Source organism: Glycine soja, chromosome 17 (genome assembly GCF_004193775.1).
Source record: "Glycine soja cultivar W05 chromosome 17, ASM419377v2, whole genome shotgun sequence".
In the NCBI taxonomy this organism is placed as follows: Eukaryota; Viridiplantae; Streptophyta; class Magnoliopsida; order Fabales; family Fabaceae; genus Glycine; species Glycine soja.
In genome coordinates, this window is record NC_041018.1 from 24,724,375 (window position 1) to 24,749,075 (window position 24,701).

A 24,701-nucleotide genomic window follows, 5' to 3' on the forward strand; every position below is an offset into this window, starting at 1 on the left:
TTGTTGAAAACATCGATGGGTGAGAACTTTTGATCGGCCCCTATGTTAACTTGAGGCTCATGCACGGTGCCCCTCATTGCCCCAGTGTAAGGCTTTGAGGTACCAATCGTTGCCTTTCGTCATGACCTTGTAGGAGGGAACCTATTGGGTGAGAACTTCTAATCTGCCCCTAGGTTCGCTTGAGGTTTTTGCATGGTGCCTTTCGTTGCCCCAGTGTAGGGCTTAGAGGTACCAAGTGTTGTCTTGTTTTCACGACCTCGTAGTGAGGAAGAATGAAAGAAGCAGTTGATTCTTGCAAAAAGAATTTTCCAAGGACGAGAAATAGTTGAAGGATCTTTCAGTTGATGGATTAAGTCAAATGACTCCTATGTAGAAGCAAGATGTTTTGATGTCTTGATGATGCTAAAGGATCAAATGCTTCTAAGTTTTATTCAAGACAAGAATCCAAGAAAGTCAAGATATATGATCAAGTTGATTTCTAGAATCTTTTGGAAGAAGTTTCCAAATTGAAAAAACAAAAGGTTTGACCAAAGAATTCTATCATTTCAAATTGAGATTTGCTCTCCGGTAATCGATTACCAGCAGCTGAAAATGTTTATAACAGTCACTAGAAATTTGAATTCAAAATTTATAATGTGTAATCGATTACACATGGATGGTAATTGATTACCAGCAATTTATTCAAATTTTAAAGCCTGTGATCTATTACACAAGTCTTGTAATCGATTACCAGAGGAGATTTTCAGAAAATAATTTCCAAGAGTCATATCTATTCAAATGGTTTATGAATGGCCATCAAAGGTGACTTGGAAACACGAATTTAAAGAGAGTTTTCATTGCCCACAAAGTTTATCCTCTCAAAAGATTAAGAGTTTTTCTGAACTGAACTGTCTTATCCTCTCAAAAAGATTCCTTGGTCAACCACTTGCATATTCAATAAGGAATTTTGATTGGTCTTCATTGTACAATCTATCCCTTTTAAGAGAGATTTCTTCTTCTCTTCTTCTTACTTCTGAAAAGGGATTAAGAGACTGAGAGTCTCTTATTGTAGAGGATTCTTGAACACAAGGGAAGGGTTGTCCCTGTGTGGTTCAGACTTTGTAAAAGGAGTTTTACAAAGAGAGTGGAAAATCTCAAGTGGGTTTCTTGAGGACTGGACGTAGGCGCGGGAAGTGGCCGAACCAGTATAAATCAAGTTTGCATTCCTCTCTTCCTTTAAACTTCTTTTATTGCTATTTATCTTTTTCTTTAAAGAAGTTTATTTTGATTTGCCTTTTGAGTAATTCATGTTAAGGGTGCATTGTTAATCCAAAAAGAAAGAGTGATAGTTCAATTGGGGAATAGTCTTTGCATCTTAATTCAACCCCCCTTTTTCTTAAGGTAACTGAGGCCATTTGTCCAACATCATATTCTTGACAACTCGCTTCTCTAAGAAGACAAACTTTCTGGAATGATAAAATGAAGTCACATGAACGTCTATATTTTTACTTGAAAACACAGTCAATCAAATGCCTTTTTATTTTTTTTTATTTTGAAACTTATTTTTTTATTTTGAAACTTATTTGTTTTGAACTTTACTCGTTGTTTTACGGCACCCCCACCAACATGCAAGACGAGTAATCTCTGATTGAACAGTCTTGGAAGTCAACACTCGGGAGCGCAGGTTGCTTGAGCAAACAGACCAATGGCTTACACCCACATTCTGGTGAAAGTTGAATAAGCAAACATGCGTTTGTGAGAGGATGAGGGACAAAGATATCAACTTTATCCATTTCATTTAACATTGTAGCTGTGGTTTACAATAATGGCATAAACTTGGAAACCCTGATGAGTCATTAGGGACACCTAACAACAGCTTTCAAAATTGCCCCATGTGTGGCATTTCTTGTCAATGTCAGGATTTACACGCAATTCTCCTCAAATTTCAGCCAGCCCGTATCAATTAGACTTCACACTTTATGCTTCGGGGTCATACAATGCTCAATGGAATGCCGTAGGGCTCCTCCACGATAAGCACACGTTGCGTTCGAGTCGTATCCTCAGAAAAGTGGAGGTTGATGAACCTTGGCTAGGGTTATGGCTACCATTGAATTATCAAGTAGATATGAGAGCAAGTCAGCATAGGACACTGGAATTGGGGTGAATTCTACAGGCTTTCTCGCTGCAAAATTCACTTCTTGGTTGGTGTTTTTTGGTTTGTGCTAAAGGTGGTCTTCGTCATTGGAAGTGCGGTAGACAGGCTTTGTGGTTGATTTAGGGATGGCCTTTGTGGATAACTGGGTGGTGGGGTAAGGAGGAGGTTTGTTATTGGCTGAGTAATGACATTGTTGGGTTGGTGGGAAACTTGGCCGTATAGGAATGGCAGTCACAACATGGGTTTCTCCCTCTTTCTCACCCTCTTCATTTGCCCCAGTTTTCTCAGTCGTCCTAGTAGGATGATCAAATTTGCCTCTTTTCGGACCCACATTGATCCTTTCACTGGCGAAGACCAAATCTACAAAGCTTTGAGGGTGCGTAGCCCACCATCTTTTCATAGTAGAGTATCGATAATGTGTCTACCATCACGATCATCGTCTCCTTTTCCATCATTGGGGGTACCACCTGGGCCGCCAGATCCCTCCACCTTTTGGGCGTGTTCTTTGAAAGATCCGTCCCCCTTTTGCAAATGTTCTGTAGTTGCATCCTATCCGGAACCATATCAAAATTGTATTGATACTGCCTAACAAAGGCAACCATTAGGTCCTTCCAAGAATGGACTCGAGAAGATTCCAAGTTAGTGTACCAGGTAACAGCTACCCCAGTAAGACTTTCATGGAAGGAATGTATCAACAATTCCTCATCTTTTGCGTATTCCCCCATCTTCTGACAATACATCTTTAGATGGTTCTTGGGACAAGTAGTCCCCTTGTACTTGTCAGAGTCCAGCACCTTGAACTTGGGAGGGGTGATGATATTAGGTACTAGGAACAACTCTTCTAGGTTAGCAAAGGCATAATCTTTACCTCCTTCAATGGCCCTGAGCCTTTCCTCTTTCCCATTTCTGCCATAGCATGAGGGTTTTTAACCGCTGTGGAATGTGAGGGTTGTGGTTGTGGGTGACACTGAGGGCCCTCCAAAGTGTTTTGCAGGGGTATACCACCAACTGCTTGCCCTTCAGTGGCATATCCGAGGCAAGGCTCGAAGTCGGATAGATTGTGGTGGGGCATTCCATGTGTCTCCTCCATGGGTCGAGAGACATGTGCATGATCAGATTGAGGTTGTTGGCTCTTTAATGAGTATGGAAGTGGAGTTATTGACATTCTTATTGGGAGTGTACGCCACTTTGGGTGGCGTATAGTTGAGAGGCAAGCCATATGGCGGGAAGGTGTGCTCATTTTGAATTTGTACATTATGGGGGCTGCCCGTACTTCCAAAATCTTTGCCTACCATATCTGAGGTTGGATGATTCATTTGGTTGATGCCGGATGGGGACATCAGGTTCACCTTAGAAACAACGCTGGTAGCGGCAATTGCAACCGCATTGGCTTCCATTATCTTCTTCACGCTCATCATGGCCTCCATCATTGTGGCCATTTTCTCTTTAATGGCCTCCATGTCGGCCTTCATCTTCTCTTGTATCTCCTCTACTTCACCCATTACTCTAGCTCTAGCACAAGTTCGGTGAGGACGCCGTAAAGCATGTTTTTTTTTTGATAACAATGATTAAGTTCATTTTATTTTATTTTATTTTATTTTTCAAGGAAAGAATGCAATGAGCAATGCAACCAATGAAAAGCATGGATGTATGCGAATGATGTACAGTTGAAGATTGCGAATTTTTACGCAGGATATGGGGTTGAATCAATTTAGATTTTCAACATGGTCCATGACATCTTTGTCAAGGTGAAACCGGAAGTAACAAGGACATCAACAATCCTAAATATGTTTGGCAGTAGACGAAGCAGTGATGTGACTTGATTCATCTTTTGCCCCAATTTTGCAAGACGGTTACTTCCATATTTTGACTTGATGAACCTTTTTATAAAAGCATGAGCTTGGTTCAACCCTATAATCCAAGGAATGGCAATTCTGATCGCCAATACTTCAACAACATCTCATAGGGATGAATGACTCGGGCATACTTTAAGCCGTGCATGGAAAATGTAATTATGAAATTGAGATGCCCGAAGAAACACCATTTCCTAGTTAACCATGCATTAGGTACCATGTTCAATTATTTTGTTTTGTTGTTGTGAAACGGGTTTATGATCCCAACATGGTTGGCTCATGGTACCGAATATATGCAACCAAGAATGCATCATGAATTTTCATGCTTCCTTTTTTTGTTTTCGTTTTGTAGAGGAAAATGCAAGGCTCATGCATGAGCAAACATGAAAACAAAAGGTATGCAGTTTGTAGAACAAAAAGTATGTTGAACGCATATGCATGATGATGCAATGACTCATGCAAAATGTGAGGCTGGAATATGATAACGGACAAATGCAGGAACGATATGTTCATTATGATGTTATGAAGAGATGCTTATGCGATGCATGATATGAATGCATTTTACGGATACGGGAGCCCGAGAAATTGTTTCCTTCTTGGATACAACGTTTGGGCAGCATGGCACCCAACGCATGTTTTTTAAGAAGGCGACACGGACCCTCCGTCGGTTTGCTAAAGTGAGGGGATCAAAGACGAAACCCACGCATGATGCATATGCGAAAGGCACAACACGGGGATGTACGTAGTACGATAATATTCACAAACAAATATAAGCAAAAGGGTATATGATACTTATGCATGGCAGTGTGAAAAATGGCACGCAGCGTGTTTGCTCCGTGCCCCTATTTAAGGGACCTATAAGGGAGAGAACTAACTAGGCTTTTAGCAATAATCCCCAAGGTAGTCATATCTCTCTTGATGGTTTCTAGAGGTATCATTCTCTTCGAAAAACATATTGCAACAGTAGGGACTACTAGCAACAATAAGTTTTCAAAGAAAAAAGCTCTAGATGAGGGTTCACTGTAATCAAGCAAGTCGGAGACCTAGCATGACCACAGATTCACCTCCGCTCCTTATGTTCCCATGAACCCGGGTATAGGGCCCTTTTTCACTCACAGTGTGTGCAAATAGTGTTGGTGTTTGTGTGCATCAAATGAATAAATATTTACCCCATGCATACATTTTAAAACGCACTAAAAGCAACAAAGAGTTTATATACATAAGAACATAATGAAGGAAAACCAACAAAGGGATAAGTCACGGTAAAACATTGCACAAGATTAAATGGCCTAACTCTCTAAAAACAGTCCCCAGTGGAGTCGCCAACTGTCGCAACCTACCCTTCGGCGGGAGGGCGACGCGTGACTCGCGGGATACGTGTTCCACGAAAGGAATACGCGCGGAGTCGCCACCAACGTTTATTTGAGGAAAACGTCGGAAAAACCGGAAAAGACGCGATCTACGAACTTTTAAGTGAAAGGTTCGGGAGTTGTATTTACGCACGGGGAAGGTATTAGCACCCCACACGTCCGTCCCAAGGGACGACAGCCTTTAATCGAATGTGCAAACATGACTTTGATTTTTATGTTCCCTTTTATGTTCTTATATCCTTTATACCCTTTTTATATTTTTTTCTTTTTGTGGTCGACAAGGGTGTTTTCCTTTGCTCCTACGTATTCCTCAATTTGGGATGAGAAAATCAGACCTACGTAGTTCTTTCGGAACAAAGTGTTTGGTTAAGTTGTTTTTGTCTTTTTTTGCAAAATATGTTTTTATTGAACAAAAGGTCATTTAAGGTGTTGGACCATTAAACGGTCTTTTGATTTTGAAAGATGAGAAATGTTAAGGCGTTGGACCATTAACGATTTCTTGTTTTTGAAAGGAGAGAAACGTTAAGGCATTGGACCATTAACGATTTCTTGTTTTTGAAAGGAGAGAAACGTTAAGGCATTGGACCATTAACGATCTCTTGTTTTTGAAAGGAGAGAAACGTTAAGGCATTGGACCATTAACGATCTCTTGGGGTGGTCGACAAAAGCGGGGCTTTTGCTCCTACGTATCCTCAATGAGGAACTCAGACCTACGTAGTTCTTTTTTATCAAGTGATTCTTTTTTTATTTAAGTTGTGATCATTTTAAGGCGTTGGACCTTAAAAATGATCCATTTTACTTAGTGAGGAATTCAAATGACAAACTTCAAAAGCCTATTTTTGTGGACGAGCTTGACTAGGCGAGTTGATTTTAGCCTTAGTTTCACTTTAGTTATTAATCAATTCGATTAAGAATGAGAAATCCCAAAGAGAAAACGTCCGATTGATTTTCCGCTTTATTTTACTAAAAAGATATTTTTTGATTATTATATTATTTTTACCTCTTTTTGATTTCCAACGTGGTTACGGCGTGACCGAACGGTCGGAATTGATTTTAACCGAAGTTAATGGATAATACAATTCAAACGTTCGGTGGAAATTTATTTTATTTTTAAGTTAAGCGAGAAATGACTTAAGTAAAATGGCTTAAGCACGTCAACAGGGGGTATAAAGAGTAAACAAAACGAGAATAAAAATGCACGAAACACAATGTGGACCACCACGGGTACATAGAATGAATCGAAAAGCTTGGTTCGAGGTACTTACCCGTTGAAGATCGAAGAACGATGAAGAACGAATGAAGAACGGTCGAAGAACGATCGAAACCTTTGCGAGATTCCTCACGGAAAACGTTACGGAAACGTTTCGGAAGCGCCTCGGCTTAGATTTTCTTCACGGAAACAATTTTTCCAAGCAAATTCCAAAGAGAGAGAAGAGCCTAAGGGGCTGGGATCCTTTCCTTCTTGCTTTCCTCCCCTATTTATAGCAAAATAGGGGAGGTGGTTGCCGCCCAGCTCGCCCAGGCGAGCTCAGCTCGCCCAGGCGAGCAGGGTTGCTTCCTCCAGAAGCAACCGCCTTCTGGAGGAATCTTCTGGAGGGCCCAAGTGGGCCTGAGTGCTATTTGCACCCCCATTTTTACTAAGTACACCCCCTCTGCTGTTTTTTTGGTGATTCTCTTTTCGTAAAGTTACGGAAACTTACGAATTTCGTAACGATACTTGTTTTCTTTCCGTAATGTTACGGAACCTTGCGGATTACATAATCATCCCCTTTTTGACTTACGGAATGTTACGGAACCTCACTTAATTATGCAACGATGCTTCCATTTGATTCCCGGTGCGTCACGGAAACTTACGGATTGTGCATCAATACTTTTTTTGGTTTTTCGGCATGTCCTGAAATTTCATAAATTGCCTAATGATGGGTGCCAAGCACCTCACGAGGACCAAAGAATGGTCGCATGTCATCAAGCAAAGGTCCCCGGACGAAATTAGGGTATGACAATCTGCAAATGAACCTGCCAAACTTCACTCTATTCCAGAAAAAGGTGATGACAAAAATTTACCTAACAATTTCTGTGCAGGTGAATCTTCTTCCACAGGTAATTCTGATTTGCAGAAGCAGCACATTCCCTCTCTTCCATTCCCTCCAAGAGCAGTTTCCAACAAAAAAATGGAAGAGGCAGAGAAAGAGATTTTGGAAACGTTTAGAAAGGTAGAGGTAAACATACCTCTGTTTGATGCAATAAAGCAAATTCCAAGATATACCAAATTCTTGAAGGAGCTGTGCACTAATAAGCGGAAGCTTAAAGGAAGTGAACGGATTAGCATGGGCAGAAATGTCTCCGCATTGATTGGTAAATCTGTTCCTCAAATTCCTGAAAAATGCAAAGATCCAGGTACATTCAGCATACCTTGTATCATAGGGAATAGTAAGTTTGACAATGCCATGCTAGATTTAGGAGCTTCTGTTAGTGTTATGCCTCTGTCTATTTTTAATTCTCTATCTCTAGGTCCCTTGCAGTCAACTGATGTGGTAATTCATTTAGCTAATAGAAGTGTTGCCTATCCTGTTGGTTTCATAGAAGATGTCTTAGTTAGAGTTGGTGAACTGATTTTCCCTGTTGATTTTTATATCTTGAATATGGAAGATGGATTTTCTCAAGGATCAGTTCCCATCATTCTAGGCAGACCCTTTATGAAAACTGCTAGAACTAAGATAGATGTTTATGCAAGCACACTGTCCATGGAGTTTGGTGATATAACTGTTCATTTTAATATTCTGGATGCTATGAAATACCCATCTGAAGATCTTTCTGTATTTCGTGCTGAAATAATTGACCATGTTGTTGATGAATACATGACTGATCTTTATTCTAATCTGCATGCCTCTCACTCTTCATGCATTGAGTCTGAAATTGTACTTGATCATATGTCTGAATTTGATGCTGAGAGTGAATCTGAGAGTGATATTGATTGCATGCCTGGTGGTGGTGTTTTACCTCTTGAGGTTGATTTTATAGAGTCAGATAGGACTAACCATGTTTCAGGAAGTACACATACCTCTGACTTTCTTTATGAGGTAAAGGCTGAGAAACCATCTCCTTCTACCACTGTCTAGCCGACCACACCAGAATTGAAGCCTCTGCCATCAAATTTAAAATACGCTTACTTGGATGATAGCAAGAGTTTTCCAGTGATTATATCTGCCTCCCTTGCTGATGAGCAAGAGGAGAAGTTGTTGTCAGTTCTCAAGAAGCATAAGAAGGCTATAGGCCGGACCCTGGCGGACATTCCTGGTATTAGCCCATCCACATGTATGCATCGAATAAATTTAGAGGATGGAGCTAAACCAGTAAGACAGCCACAGAGAAGACTCAACCCGGTGATTCTTGATGTAGTGAAGAAGGAGATAACCAAGCTTTTGCAAGCTGGAATCATTTATCCTATCTCCGACAGCCAATGGGTGAGTCCCGTCCAGGTAGTCCCGAAAAAGACTGGCCTCACAGTGATCAGAAATGAGAAGGAGGAGCTGATTCCTACTCGGGTGCAGAACAGTTGGAGAGTCTGCATTGACTATAGGAGGCTGAACCAGGTTACCAAAAAGGACCATTTTCCCCTGCCATTCATTGACCAGATGCTTGAACACCTGGCAGGTAAATCCCACTACTGTTTCCTTGATGGTTTTTCTGGTTATATGCAAATTACTATTGCTCCTGAGGATCAGGAAAAGACCACATTCACCTGCCCCTTCGGCACTTTTGCTTATAGGAGGATGCCTTTCGGCCTGTGCAATGCCCCTGGTACCTTCCAGCGGTGCATGATTAGTATTTTCAGTGATTTTTTAGAAAATTGCATAGAGGTGTTTATGGATGATTTCACTGTATATGGATCCTCTTTTGATGGTTGTTTGAATAGTTTGGAAAAAGTTTTGAATAGATGCATTGAAACTAACCTTGTTCTAAATTTTGAAAAATGTCATTTTATTGTTGAGCAAGGTATAGTTTTAGGCCACATTATTTCCAATAAGGGCATTGAAGTAGATCCTGCAAAAATTTCTGTTATTTCACAATTGCCTTACCCCTCTTGTGTGCGAGAGGTGCGATCTTTTCTTGGTCATGCAGCATTCTACAGGCGCTTTATAAGGGATTTTAGCAAAGTAGCCCTTCCACTGTCCAACTTGTTGCAAAAGGAGGTGGAGTTTGACTTTAATGACAGATGCAAAGAGGCTTTTGATTGCCTCAAAAGAGCGTTGACTACCACCCCCATCATCCAGGCACCCGATTGGACAGCCCCTTTTGAGCTTATGTGTGATGCATCAAATTATGCATTGGGGGCTGTCCTTGCTCAGAAAATTGATAAATTGCCCAGGGTGATATATTATGCTTCTAGGACTTTAGATGCTGCCCAAGCAAATTATACTACTACTGAGAAAGAGCTTCTAGCCATAGTTTTTGCTCTTGAAAAATTTCGATCTTATTTGCTTGGTACTCGCATTATTGTTTATACTGACCATGCAGCTCTAAAGTACTTGATGAAGAAGGTTGATTCTAAGCCTAGGTTGATCCGATGGATGCTCTGGCTCCAAGAGTTTGACTTGGAGATCCGTGATAGGAGCGGAGCACAAAATCTAGTTGCTGATCATTTGAGTCGGATCGAACGTGTCTCTGATGCAGATTCACCTATTCGGGATGATTTCCCGGATGATCATTTGTATATATTGTATAGTATTTCTGACTCTCTTTCTACTCCCTGGTTTGCTAACATTGTCAATTATTTAGTTGCCTCTGTTTTTCCTCCCTTAGCATCTAAGGCCCAAAAAGATAAGATTAAAAGTGATGCTAAGCATTTTATTTGGGATGACCCCTACTTGTGGAAATTGTGCAGTGATCAGGTCATTAGACGGTGCATTCCAGATCATGAGACTGACTCAGTCCTGCAGTTCTGTCATTCTTCCGCACCGGGAGGTCATCTGGGTGTTCAAAGGACAGCTCGCAAAGTGCTTGATTGTGGTTTTTATTGGCCCACCATCTTTAAAGATGCGTGGAGGATCTGCAGCACTTGTGAGCAGTGTCAGAGAGCAGGAAATACACTTACATGGCGACAACAAATGCCTCAGCAACCTATGCTATTCTGTGAGGTGTTTGATGTCTGGGGTATAGATTTCATGGGTCCTTTTCCTGTCTCTTTTGGTTATGTTTATATTCTCCTTGCAGTTGATTATGTTTCAAAATGGGTGGAAGCCAAGCCCACTAGAACTAATGATGCTAAAGTTGTCGCAGACTTTGTCAGGTCTAATCTGTTTTGCAGGTTTGGAGTACCTAAAGCAATTGTTAGTGATCAAGGAACCCATTTTTGCAACAGGACAATGCATGCCCTGCTTAAAAAGTACGGGGTGGTACACAGGGTATCCACACCATACCACCCCCAGACTAATGGACAGGCAGAAATTTCTAACAGGGAAATCAAGATAATTCTAGAGAAGATTGTGCAGCCAAGCAGGAAAGATTGGAGTACCAGGCTTGATGATGCTCTCTGGGCACATCGGACTGCCTACAAAGCACCCATAGGAATGTCTCCTTATCGGGTTGTCTTTGGAAAGGCATGTCATCTTCCAGTGGAAATTGAGCACAAAGCATACTGGGCAGTGAAGACTTGCAACTTCTCTATGGATCAAGCTGGCGAGGAAAGGAAGTTGCAACTGAGTGAGTTAGATGAAATCCGCCTAGAAGCCTACGAGAATGCCAAGTTCTACAAAGAAAAGACCAAGAAGTTCCATGATAGCATGATAGTTAAAAAAGACTTCGTGGTTGGGCAAAAAGTGTTATTGTATAATTCTAGGCTTGAACTCATGAGTGGTAAGTTGAGGTCTAAGTGGATTGGTCCTTTTGTTGTTACTAATGTTTTTCCTTATGGTACAGTTGAGATCAAAAGCGACTCCACAAACAAGAGCTTCAAGGTCAATGGACATCGACTTAAGCCATTCCTCACGAACCCTTCTTTAGTGGACGTAGTGGTGGAAGAGACTTCCTTACTCCACCCTACTCTTCCTCCACCATGACTTAGGGAGTTTTTCTTTTCCTATCTCCTTCTTTGCTTTTATTACACTTGTCCGATTCTCTTTGATGATTTAATTGTTTTTAATCTTTTAATTGTGCTACATTGAGGACAATGTGTTGTTTAAGTATGGGGGGGAGTGTTCTTTGGTTTTGCTAGTTTTGTTGGTTTTGTTAATTTGTTAGTTGTGTTAATTTGTTAATGTTGTTAGTTTCATCGGATTTTCAGTTTAATATTTTGGGTCAATTTCATGTGCACGTACGACTTTGCATGTTTTTCTTTGAATTACAGGATATGTTCAAGAAATGGGTAATTGTTTTGAAAATAAAAGTTCTTGACATTTTGTGACTTGAAATCCTTGATTCTTCTCTACATGTCATGATAGTTTTGAAAGCTCAATTTGAAAGTGATGATTTTACCTTTGTGAGAATTTGAGCCATCCATCATTATAATCATTTGGTGTGTTTTGCCCCATTGATTGCTTGCACAATAGCCTTGGCTTGATTCTTGTTGATGCGTCCTAATTCACATGCATATTTGGAAATGATTAAGGCAATGTTGTTCTTATAAGCTTCTAGCCAAATGGACTTACCTTGAATTAATTCCTTTGATAGCCCTTTTGAGCCTTGTTTCCCTTTCCTTGTTTTGAAGCTCACTACAAGCCTTAAGTGAAAAACCATGATATTACCATATCCTTAAGGAATTTTGGAGCTTTGGAATTGTTTTGGGAATAAGTGTGGGGGGTTTTTGTTTCATTGGACAACTTGTTTTGTTGGCTATGCTTCATGATGTATTTTGGGCCATACTTGATGTACATTGTATATTGGTTAATGTTGGACATGCTGAATGAAATGTTGTTTCTCAAAGGCTAAAGAGTAAAAAAAAAAAAAAATTGAAAAAAAAAAGAAAAAGAAAAGCAATAAAGTTGAGTGAATAAGATCTTAAATGGCACAAGAATGATGAAACTCTTGGTTCTACTCTTCATGTTTAATTTTTATCTTTTCTTCTTTTTATTTTTTTTAATATGCACTTATTCCCCTTTGCTCCTCTATTCCTTTGGGATTTAGCCACTTATTCCATATTTCTCCATACCTTGTCCTTGCCCCCATTACAACCTTAAAAGACCTTTTGATCCTCGTGTGCTTGTGTTTATGGGTTGATTGTCAATTTTAGAATCTTGCCAAGTTTATGTGGTGTTTGCTTTCATGGGTTCTTTGAGGGTAAATAGTAGCCTAGACACTTGAGAGATAGAGTGTATATCTTGTGAGGCTTTATCACTTTTCATTCTTGAGCTGATTAACTATTTTGCCATGATTGGGTTGCTTGGATGATTTTCATGAATGTCTTGACTTTTTGGATCTCCTTATGTTAGATGTTACCCATTCCTTTCATTCCTTGATGTTCATTGAGAAATATGTGAATGTTTTTGTTTGTCTCCCTTTCATATCCTTGGATTTTGTTCTTTGTTTCATTTTGCCCAGGAGTGCAAAAGGCTAAGTATGGGGGGTTTTGATGTGCCATCATTTTCTTCTATTTTCTAAACCCTTTTTGCACCATTTTAATTATTGATTGGTCTTAATTGTCAATTAATTAGGCAGTTTTATTATTTGGGCTCATTTAGCTAATTTGATGTTTTTAATCTAATTTCAGGAATTAATGAAACATTGGGCTTAATCCGGATTTTGGTTGTGGACTTGAAGAGGGCAAATAAAGCAGCGCTTAGCTTAATTAATTTCTAATTAGGAAATTTCGCAATTTTATTTTATGTTGTTCAATGTTTATTTCGTTTTGGGCCAGAGTATTGTAATAGGGCCCAGTGACTCTGAGTGACTCTTTTTAAATAGCTGCCTTGGGATTCGTGCAGGGCATTCTATTCTGTTATGCTATTCATTATTCAGAGCTTTGTTTTAGGGTTTTCGTTTTTCTATTTTGACGTTTCTGAGTTCGTAATGCAATTTTACGTTTTCTGCCTCTAATTACGAGTTCATTCTTGCTTCTTCTTCTACTTTCATTTACGTTTCTGTTCATTTACGTTCTTGTTCATTTACGTTTCTGCTTCATGTTTCATTTGCGTTTTCTGTTTGAATCCATGGAAGGCTAGATTTTCTGGTGTTGTTTCCTTTTGAGGACGAAGCCCAACTCTCTTTGAGGTTTCATTTGTAATGTGGTTTCCTGGCAGTTTTCCCTTCACCAGTTATCCCAATTTCGTGAATATTAATCAGTGCACGCTTCGTGTTCGATTAATTGCCTCTGAGCCTAACTTGCGTTCATGCTTAATGGACGAAGGGCTAACTGGTGTATGTGGTGCCTAATCACGTATTGAAAACCCTAAGTTGATTTTCGCTTAGTAAATTGAAATAGGGTTGAATTAAGTGGTTGACTGTTAGGGACGAATTCTCCATAACCCAGGATAAGAGAGTGGCTTCTGAATCAGAGGAAACAACCCGTTTTTAGTATTAGTAGTTTCGTATTCCATTTTATTTGTTCTGCTCTTTAATTACCAAACAACCAAACCCCCCCCATCGTTACTGTTACTGCAAGTATATTATGAACATTTGGCTTGTCACTGCTCGTTGGGAAATGACCTAGGATCACTTCCTAGTTACTGCATTTTCATGTTTATTTGATTCGGGTACGGCCTCGATCAGTAAGTGCATCAAAAACTAGATTAAACAAGTAATGACTTAAGGTTGAGCCTTGATGTAATCTTATTCTAATAAGAAAGTCCTTAGTCTAGGCTCCTAATGTTCTTATGTATGTAGTTACTCTACTATACTTGTCATGTATAAACCACATATAATTCAAACACATCTTTCTTAACAAAGTATTACCTGTAACACCCTGAAATTTCCTTTTCAATTTATTTTTCTACACGCTTAAAATTGCACTATTAAGGACTAGACAATGAAAATTTTGCATTGTGTAACTTTATTATATGCCCGTGTAATTTAATTTATTATTTGTATGATATTAATTGTATAAGTTTGATATTAGTTATATTTATTTTGTGTAAATAATTATTTATTTAGTTGCCAAAAATCTTGGAAACTACCTGAACCAAAATTCCATTTGTAGAAAAATTGCACCACGCACTGAGTGACAGTGTAATTTAATTTTATGTAAGATTGTTTTCTATTTGAGGTTCACTATGGGTACACATATTCCTAGGGAGATTAGCACAATAACATAGGCGATTAAGATAAGATTTACTAGTTTTGGTAAAAAGTAAAAATACCCATTTTGGGAAATCCTATCCCTTCCATTTTTGGTAGTTTTACAAAAAGGAAAACTACCTATTTGTGGCATGGAGTATGTTCAAAATGTCCAGCCAAGGGGTCGTTCAAGTGTCACAAAGCCTTGTCACCTTGAAGCATATGCCTTATCTTCTTGTCCATTGTGAGAAAAAAGAAAATTTGAACCCTTCATTCACCATTTTTGCATGAGTTCTACCTTGAGGGAGGAGAGTTCAGTTTTGCTTCTTCTTCTTCCTACCTTGTTCCTAGTGTTCTTGAGCCATTTATACATCAAGCTTAGGTAAATGAGTTCCATTCTTCATCCTACACTTGATTCCTCTTCATTCTCTTGTTCTAGCTTCTTTAATAACTTAAAATTTTCATTTTGTTTTACTCATGAAAGGAAACCTTGAAAACTGAACATTCATCATTTTTCCTTCAAGATTTTGTGAGTTCATCAAGAGGTAAGGGGGTCTCTCCAACTCTTGAACCCTATGCTTGTTGCTAAACTTCCTTGAAGACGGGGTCTTGAAATTTCCGTGCTTGCTTCCATGTTCTGCATCTGTGTGATAAATTGTTTTCCTTGAGATTTTGATGCCAAAGATGAGTTCGTTGGGTGTTAAAACATATGGTTAGCCTTAAATTTCCCTTAAATAAGAGTTTCCTAGCAAAAGTTACGAATAAAACAAGTTTAAGGACCTTTAATAAAATGAAAATGTGTCATGAAATCAGACTGAGTGTTATAGTAGTATGGACTGTTATTATTTAAGTTTTGACCTCAAATATGAGTTTGTTAGGTTTGAAAATGTAGGGTAGCATCTAAGATTTGTGAAAATCCGATTCTCGGAGCACCGAGGGCAGTAAAAATAGACAACTTAACTTTAAAATTTGTGCCTCCATATAAATTACCTTAAATTTATTTATTTCTAGAACTACTAATTTATTTGCTATTATATTACTGAGATAATTGCAAGATCTGATGACTGATGCATGTTTTGGAATTATGATAATTTTCTACTGATAAAATTACTGAAATGTGTGCTTGTATTTTATTATTATTATTGAATGATAAGACTGAAAAAGTGTGAACTCCGACAATCATATATGTGGCATGTGAATTAATTTCTATTATATATATGTCTGGATATTGTCATTTTTATCTATTAGCATTATGGTTTGGTTCTGGGGTGCCCGACCCTCGGTAAATTGTTTGTTATGTTTGCTTAAATGGCTATAAGTACAACCATTATGTTGTACAATTGTTTGTGTTTGACAAGTGGTTCTACCGCTTAAGGGGTCATGATTGGTTCCCTAAGAGTAGTACGTAGGCCTAAGGCTCGTCTCTCTTTCTTGTTTGTTTGTATACATTCGTTGATGTACGTGATATGAGGACTAGGCACGCGATGCAATGGCAAGATTCAAGAGGACTGGACAAAAAGTAAGGAACCAGTGGTTTTATTTCCTTTTGTGAGAATATGAGGTTACGTTAAGGAAGTGGATGATGGACAAAAATACATTGGGGTATAGTGGGCAAAGAGGTTCAAAGAACCTAGGGGAATTATCGAGTGGTAACTACCCAGCATTTGGTGTGGGTAACTTGTTGGATCGAGTGGCCTCAGAATAATTAAGAAGGGGGTTGAATTAATTATTCCTAAACCTTTACTAATTAAAAAATTACTCTTTTAAGGCTTTTACTAAATTGTTAAGAGAATAAGGAGTAGAAGAGAAACTTAACAGAAAGTAAAAGCGGAAATTAAATGCACAGCAGAAAGTAAAACGGTAGGGAAGAAGAAAACAAACACACAAGAGTTTTTATACTGGTTCAGCAACAACCCGTGCCTACATCCAGTCCCCAAGCGACCTGCAGTCCTTGAAATTTCTTTCAACCTTGTAAAAATCCTTTTACAAGCAAAGATCCACAAGGGATGTACCCTCCCTTGTTCTCTTTGAACCTAGTGGATGTACCCTCCACTAGAACTGATCCACAAGAGATGTACCCTCTCTTGTTCTCAGTCAAACCCAAGTAGATCTACCCTCTACTTGTACCACAAAGGATGTACCCTCCAATGTGTTAAGACAAAGATCTCAGGCTATTAAACCTTTGATACTTTGTGAATGGGGACACAAAAGAATTCTCAGGCGGTTAGTCCTTTGAACACTTTCGTATCAGGGAATGGGAAGAATCAAAAGAATTCTCAGACTGTGTCGTTTGGAATTGTTTGGCAAGGGAGAAGGGAGACACAAAAGAATTCAGGCGGTTAGTCCTTTGTTCTTTTGGAAAAGGGAGAAGAGAGACACAAAAAGAATTCAGGCGATTAGTCCTTGGCGAATTCTTTTTGGCAAAGGGAGAAGAGAATGAAAAGATGAATAGCACAAGTTTTCAAGGTTTGGAAAACCAGAAAACTTCAGAAAGCTTTTGGTACAAAGAAGAAGAAGAAGAAGTTCAAAGAGATTCAAGGCTTGTAAAGGATTGTATGAATATGTGTAAAAAGTATCTTGAAAAGCAAATCAAAGCCTTGCTTTTATAGACTCTTCATGTTTGGCCAAGAAGACCATTTAGAAGAGTTATAACTTTTAGAAAAACTTAAAACCAATTTGAAAAAGTCAAAAAACCTTTTGAAGAGTTACAACTTTTGATTTATTCAGAAACAGCACTGGTAATCGATTACCAAATTGGTGTAATCGATTACACAAAGCTTTTGTGTGAAAGGATGTGACTCTTCACATTTGAATTTGAATTTTAACGTTCAAAGGCATTGGTAATCGATTACCAAAACATTGTAATCGATTACAGCTTTTTGAAAATAATTGGAACATTGTAAATTCAATTTGAAAACTTTTTCAAAACAATTTTACTACTGGTAATCGATTACAACAATCTGGTAATCGATTACCAGAGAGAAAAACACTTTGGTAAAAGGTTTTGTCAAAAACTCATGTGCTATTCAAAGTTTTGAAAAAAAATTTAATACTTATCTTGATTGAGTCTTCTCTTCATTCTTGAATCTTGATCTTGATCCTTGAATCTTGATTCTTGTCTCTAGACTTTCTTCTTGAGTCTTGAATTCTTCTTGATTCTTATCTTGAACTCTTGAATTGTTCTTGATTGATCTTGGATTCTCTTGAGTTGTTCTTTGATTGATCTTTGAGCTTTTTGTCATCATCTTTTGTCACCATCATTGTTATCATCAAAACACCTTTGAATCACCTTTGATTCACCATGAAGCTTTGCTTCTACAACTCACAAGCCTCACTTTGCTACTCTGGGTTTTTGAGTTGGGAGATGAGGTGTCAGTGTACAATGTATTTGTATGTAGCAATCACTCTAGACTATGATCCATATGATTTTGTAAGACCATCAAGACTTAAGAGGATTAGTGACAATGATTGGTCCCTATTGTAAATTAAGTGTGATAGTTACACGATGAGGATGTGAGAGTGTTGTTTGTTTAGATAACCACATGTAGTGGTTATGTAGGTTGTATGTTTTAATTTTGTTTTGCTATTGTCTATTGTTTGTGGCATTTGTGGAGCGGAGGACTCATCCTTACAACCACCAATTTCAGGGGGAGGTCATGGAGCATCTGTAGAGGATGCTCATGTAGATTAGTAGATGTCGCTACAACTACATGATAGAGGAAGAGTTGCACCTCCATGTTCACTTTGGACACATCCAACGCCATGTTTTGTTGTTAGATGATCCCCAGATGCCACTGATCACTGTTGAGGCAAATGCTTCATACAACATCCTATTCGAGCGTACCTGATGTGAACCTTACGGGGTGGAACGTTTGATACAGGCTATGGAGTTCTGGATGACGCCACTTCCAGCGAAGGAAGATAAGTCAGGGTAGACGCCACTTCCAGTGAAGGAAGGTAAGTCAGGGTAGACACCACAAGGATTACCTTGATAAGTCATTTGAATTGTAGTATTCATTAATTTCTGTTAAAATGAATTTCGACCGTTCGGTCGTGCCGTAACCACGTTGGAAATCAAAAAAGGAGGTAAAATAATAATATAATAATAATAAAAAAATACCTTTTAGTAAAATAAAGCGAAAAATCAATCGGACGTTTTCTCTTTGGGATTTCTCATTCTTAATTGAATTGACTAATAACTAAAGTGAAATTAAGGCTAAAATCAACTCGCCTAGTCAAGCTCGTCCACAAAAAATAGGGTTTTCAAAGTTTATCATTTCAGTTTCTTACCAAGTAAAATGGATCATTTTTAAGGTCCAACGCCTTAAAATGATCACCTTTCAAGTAAAAAGAATCACTTGATTCACGCATAAGAAAGAACTACGTAGGTCTGATTTCCTCTTTGATGGAGGGTACGTAGGAGCAAAAGCCCCGCTTTTGTCGACCTCAAAAAATAAAAAGAAATAAAAGTTAAGGTAACACAATTTCCACAATTCTAAAAAATAAGCTATTGTCCTTTGAGACAAACGTGAGAGGTGCTAATACCTTCCTCAAGCGTAAATACAACTCCCGAACTTAGAATTTTCATTTTGACCGGTTTCCTTCGGTTTTTCCGACGTTTCCCACAAATAAACGTTGGTGGCGACTCCGCGCATCTTTCCTCCTTTGGAAAGCGCACCCGTGAGCCTCGCCCTCGCTCGCCCGCGAAGGGCACGTTGCGACAGTTGGCGACTCCACTGGGGACTATCTTTGTGAGTTAGGCCTATTTTAAGGAATTGTGGATTTGTGAAACCTTGTGTGTGCTTTTGTTGAACTGTGTAAAATGTAAATAATTGTTGTCTATTTCGCATTCTTTACACTGCATTCTAAGCACCCACGGGTTTGAGTAAAAAAAGGGCCCTACACCCGGGTTCATGGGAATTTAAGGAGTGAAGGTGAATCTATCATCATGCTAGGTCTCCAACTTGCTTGATAATAGTGAAACCTCGTCTAGAGCTTTCTCTCTTTATAATGTGTTGTCGCTGGTATTCCATACCGCCACAATATTATTATCTTGAGTGATAATACCTCTAGAGAACGGCCGTGTGAGTTATAAATTGTTGGGAAGTAATTATTAGAGACCCCTAGATATTGTCCTATAGGTTCCCAAATAGGGGCAAAGAACAAACACGTTCCTGTGCCATTCGTTCTCATGCATTTTCGGTTTATAGTTTTTGCTAGTGTTGTTTGGTTTCTTTAGAGTAATACGTAACCTTTTTAATGTTACGTTGAGGCGCCATCATGCCCAAAACGTAGCATTAAAATTGGGTCTCTGCGATCTCGTATGTATGAATTACCCCTTTTTCTTGTTTTCTTTCCGTTTCATGCATACGCATCGCATCATTCATGTCGGAGTCTTGATCCACCCCTTTTTTTAGGTAAATGATGGGGACAAATCAAAACGGCAAAAGGTTTTATCAAGTCAAGGTTAAAAGTCTAGATGTCACTAGCCTCATGGAATTAGGACGATTGATGGGACCTCTCCAAAGGCAAGCCTTTCGCAAAGTGTACGAGAAGATTCTAGATTTGGCCGCAGCGGAGGTATTTACGGAAGCTGTCGTATCCCTCGCCCAATACTATGACCAGCCGTTGAGGTGTTTCACGTTTGGGGACTTCCAAATGGTACCAACTATTGAAGAGTTTGAGAAAATATTAGGATGCCCTCTTGGGGGGAGAAAACCGTATCTTTTCTCCGACTTTCTTCCTTCCTTGAGCAAGATTGCAGCTGTGGTTGGTGATTCAGCAAAAGAGTTGGATCGCACGAAGCAAATTCGGAACGGCGTAGTGGGCCTGCCTCGGAAATACTTGGAAGGCAAGGCAAGGGATATGGCGAGCCAAGAGAAGTGGGGCCCGTTTGCAGATATTTTAGCTTTGTTGATTTTTGGGGTTGTCCTCTTTCTGAACGTTGACGGTTTGGTAGACTTAGCCGCCATTGATGCTTTCCTCGCATATCACCATAGCAAGGAAAGTCCAGTGGTGGCTATCTTGGCAGATTTGTTTGACACCTTTGACCAGAGGTGTGAGAAAAACAGTGCACGAATTGTCTGTTGTTTACCCGCTCTCTCTGTGTGGTTGATTTCACACCTATTCCAACAAGATACGAGACACCCGTGTCCGCTTCAAAGCTATCGCTCATGCGCCGAAAAAGGAAGAGTCGATTGGGACCAACATTTGGCTGAGATAGGGGGCAGCGCGATCAATTGGTTTCCTCGTTGGAAGGAAGGCAAGGAAGGAGTTATCTTCTCGTGTGGGGACTACCCTAATGTTCCACTGATAGGGATTAGGGGTTGTATTAATTATAATCCCGCACTCGCCATAAGACAGCTAGGGTATCCCATGAGGGGAGCGCCAACCGAAGAAAGTCTCTCGCCTTTCCTTGTGAGGAATCTAGGCGCGCAAAGTCTCAAGGCGATACAAAGAGTCAACAAGGCGTGGAGAAGTCCGTTGAAGAAAGACAAGGAGCTTAGAGGCATCCGAAATGGCGTCATCGGAGGTTATCATGGATGGCTAAGAATTCACACGCGAGGGTTAGATTGGCTCTCCAAATTGAAAGTTATCGATGAGGAGAACTTCGAAGCTCCGGAGGAAGATGAAGAAGTCCGAGCTCTAAAATTGGAGCTAGGGAAGGCAAGGCTCGCCAAGGAGAAGTTCAAATCAGCTGCTACACACATCCGGAAAGAGTGCACCGAGTTACAAGAGGAAAACGCGGCCACTGCAAGAGCCCTTGAACAAGAAACCAAAAGGGCCCGCAAGGAGGAATATGGCCGAGAGAAATTCCGAGGAGCATTGTGGGGTAGCAACAATGAGCTCAAGCTCCGAAGAGAGGAGAGAGATCGGTCACGAGTGCATGGCATGATCTTAAAAGAAGAGTTAGTTGCTTGCGCGAGGTCCAAAAGGAGTTTGGCTCAACACTTGGAAGCCACGGAGCAAAGCATGCTAGCTATCATAGGGAAATACAAGGAAGAATTGAACCAGTCTATGGCCCATGAACAAAAGCTAGTGGAGGATTTTGCACAAGTGTACGCCGAAAAAGAAGCAAGAGGGAGGGTGATTGATGCATTGCATCAAGAAGCGACTATGTGGATGGATAGGTTCGCCTTGACCTTGAATGGAAGTCAAGACCTCCCGCGTCTACTAGCCAAAGCGAAAGCCATGGCTGAAGTGTGTACGGCCCCCGAGGAGATTCATGGGCTAATCAATTACTGTCAACACATGATAGATTTGATGGCCCACATAATTAGAAATCGTTAGGTTCTCTTATAACACCTTTGTATAATCTTGGCTAGATGAAAGCTTTGTTCTTTTTATAAAATGAGAAGTTCTGGATGCATTACGTTACCTAAAAACCTTTGGGTGGATCCAAGTGCACCGATCATTCATTTGCATATTCATGTTTTGGTGGCATACTCACCTTTGTTTATTTCTTTAGGAAATTCATCATAACTAAGAAAACACCAAGGCACCCCTATAACACTCGATCCAGAAAAATGGATAATGAAGAGGGCGTGTAGGAACAGATGAAGGCCGATCTATCGGCCTTAAAAGATCAAATGGCTTCCATCTCGAAGGTCATGTTAAAACTCCAGAAAACCATAGAGGACAAAGCCACGGCAACCGCCTCCAGTACGGTTAGGGAAGCGGAGCCGATGCTGCAACCCGCTTTAAATCCAGGCCGAGACTGAAACACGGCCGTGTTTGGTCGAAGGTATAGTCCGCAAGCTTATCCTTATGGCTTGCCTCCGGACTTCACTCCCCGTGCCACTCCAGAAGATTTAAGCCAAGCCCCTACTTTTGAGGGGCAACTCCCGCCTTATGACGACTATCCCGGGCAAGACGATGAGGAAGGAGATACCCATCTCGGCCCCCTGCTCCACCTCAAAGATCCGTCCCCACATGAACTACCCCAACCGAACATAGTCCGCCATATCCCGACCTCACCCACACCCGTAAAAGAATCTGTTCCCTTCGCGGAAGATAAGGGAAAGATTGAGGGGTTCGAAGAGAGGTTAAGAGCAGTCGAGGGCCTTGGCAATTACCCATTCTCGGATTTAGCGGATTTATGTCTCGTGCCCAGTATCATCATTCCTCCCAAGTTCAAAGTACCGGACTTTGATAAGTACAAAGGGACGACATGTCCGAAGGGGCATCTTCGGATGTATTGCCGAAAGATGGGGGCGTATTCTGTGGACGAGAAATTGTTGGTCCATTTCTTTCAAGACAGCTTGGCCGGAGCAGCTGTAACATGGTATACCAATTTGGAAGCTTCCCAGATCCGATCATGGAAGGACTTGGCAACTGCCTTCATTAGGCAGTACCAGTACAATACGGACATGGCTCCCGATCGGAACCAGCTTCAGAGTATGACTAAGCGAGAGCATGAGTCCATTAAGGAATATGCCCAAAGATGGAGAGATCTCGCAGCCCAAGTCGTACCGCTCATGACGGAAAGGGAGATGATCACAATTATGGTAGATACGTTACCGACGTTCTACTATGAAAAGCTGATAGGCTACATGCTAGCTAACTTTGCGGATCTCGTCTTCGCCGGAGAAAGGATTGAATCTGGATTACGGAAAGGCAAGTTCGAATATGCTTCCAACAACAACAGAAGAGCCCCAGTAGTGGGCGCGAGGAAAAAAGAAGGAGACGCCCACGCAGTCACCACCGACCCGACGTGGAGGAAAGCACCCCAAAATATCCAAAGCTCATACCAGCCCAATCCCCCAAATTTTTTAATCCGAGCCGGGAATTCTCTCCCGACTCAAGTAAAAGGACCACCCGCAGCAGAAAGAGCGACGGCCCAACGCACAGCTCCAGCCGCTCCCCGGCCAATTAATAATACAGCCCCTAGCGCAAGCCATAAATATGCACAACACCCGCCCCCGAAAGATAACTTCTCCCCTATTCCCATGGCATACTTTGAGTTATGGCCTTCATTATTGGAGAATCATTTGGTGGTGGCCATACCCGGGAAGGTCTTCTGGCCACCCTACCCCAAGTGGTACGACCCGGGTGCCAAGTGTGTGTACCATAGTGGAGCTCCCGGACACAATATTGACTCCTACATCCCGTTCAAGTATAAAGTGCAGCACCTGATTAGTGTCGGCTGGCTAGCATTTCAGGAGGAAGGCCCAAATGTTAAAATCAACCCGCTAGCTAGTCATGGAGGGGCTAGCGTGAATGCCGTCGAAAAGGACGGGCCATCGCGGGCAAAGAGGTTAGGAAAGGTGGTTACTTCTAGACTCTTCATCTATCAATCACTACTAGCGGCGTGCATGGTCTCCCGAGGTGGAGACGAAAGGGATGAATGTTTCTTTCACCTCGGGGAGTCGCATGACATGGAAACCTGTCCCGTGGTGGAAGAATTGCTTCAGCGGCTCATGGATTGTGGGCAGCTTGAAGTGTCCATAGGAGGGAGGGAAGAACCACAAATTTGCATGCAGTCAGAAGAGAAGAAGGTTCCTCTAACCTCGAAGGCCCTAGTGATATGTTTTACTAGGAAGGGGACCGGATCCACATCCATATACCCCCGAACGGAACCTAAGCCAACACCATTTGCATATCAAAGTAATAAGGCCGTTCCGTGGAAGTATACCCCTCCCGCGTCCAGCGAAAGAGTTGCAACCGAAGTTGACTCCCTATCAGCTAAGGTAACCAACATCACCGGCCTCAGTGGCGTAACCCGCAGTGGTCGGGTGTTCGCTTCCCCTCACCCGGCGGAATTTCCCTCTAAAGGGAAAGCGCCCATGGTCCAAGAGCCCACAGATATAGCCACCCCCTCAAAAGAAGTAGATCCTCCAGTGGTAAGAGGGGCCGAAAAAAAAGAGGGACTTCAAAGAAAAACAGTGACTTTGGAAGAGGCCCATGAGTTCCTCCGCCTCATCCAACAAAGCGAGTTTAAGGTAGTCGAGCAACTGAATAAAACTCCAGCAAGGATCTCTTTGCTTGAACTACTCATAAACTCCGAGCCTCATCGTGCGCTGTTGATGAAGGTCTTTAACGATGCCCATGTAGCACATGATATCTCAGTGGAGGGTTTCGAAGGCATCGTTAATCATATAACCACCAACAATTATATCGCGTTTGCGGAAGAAGAGA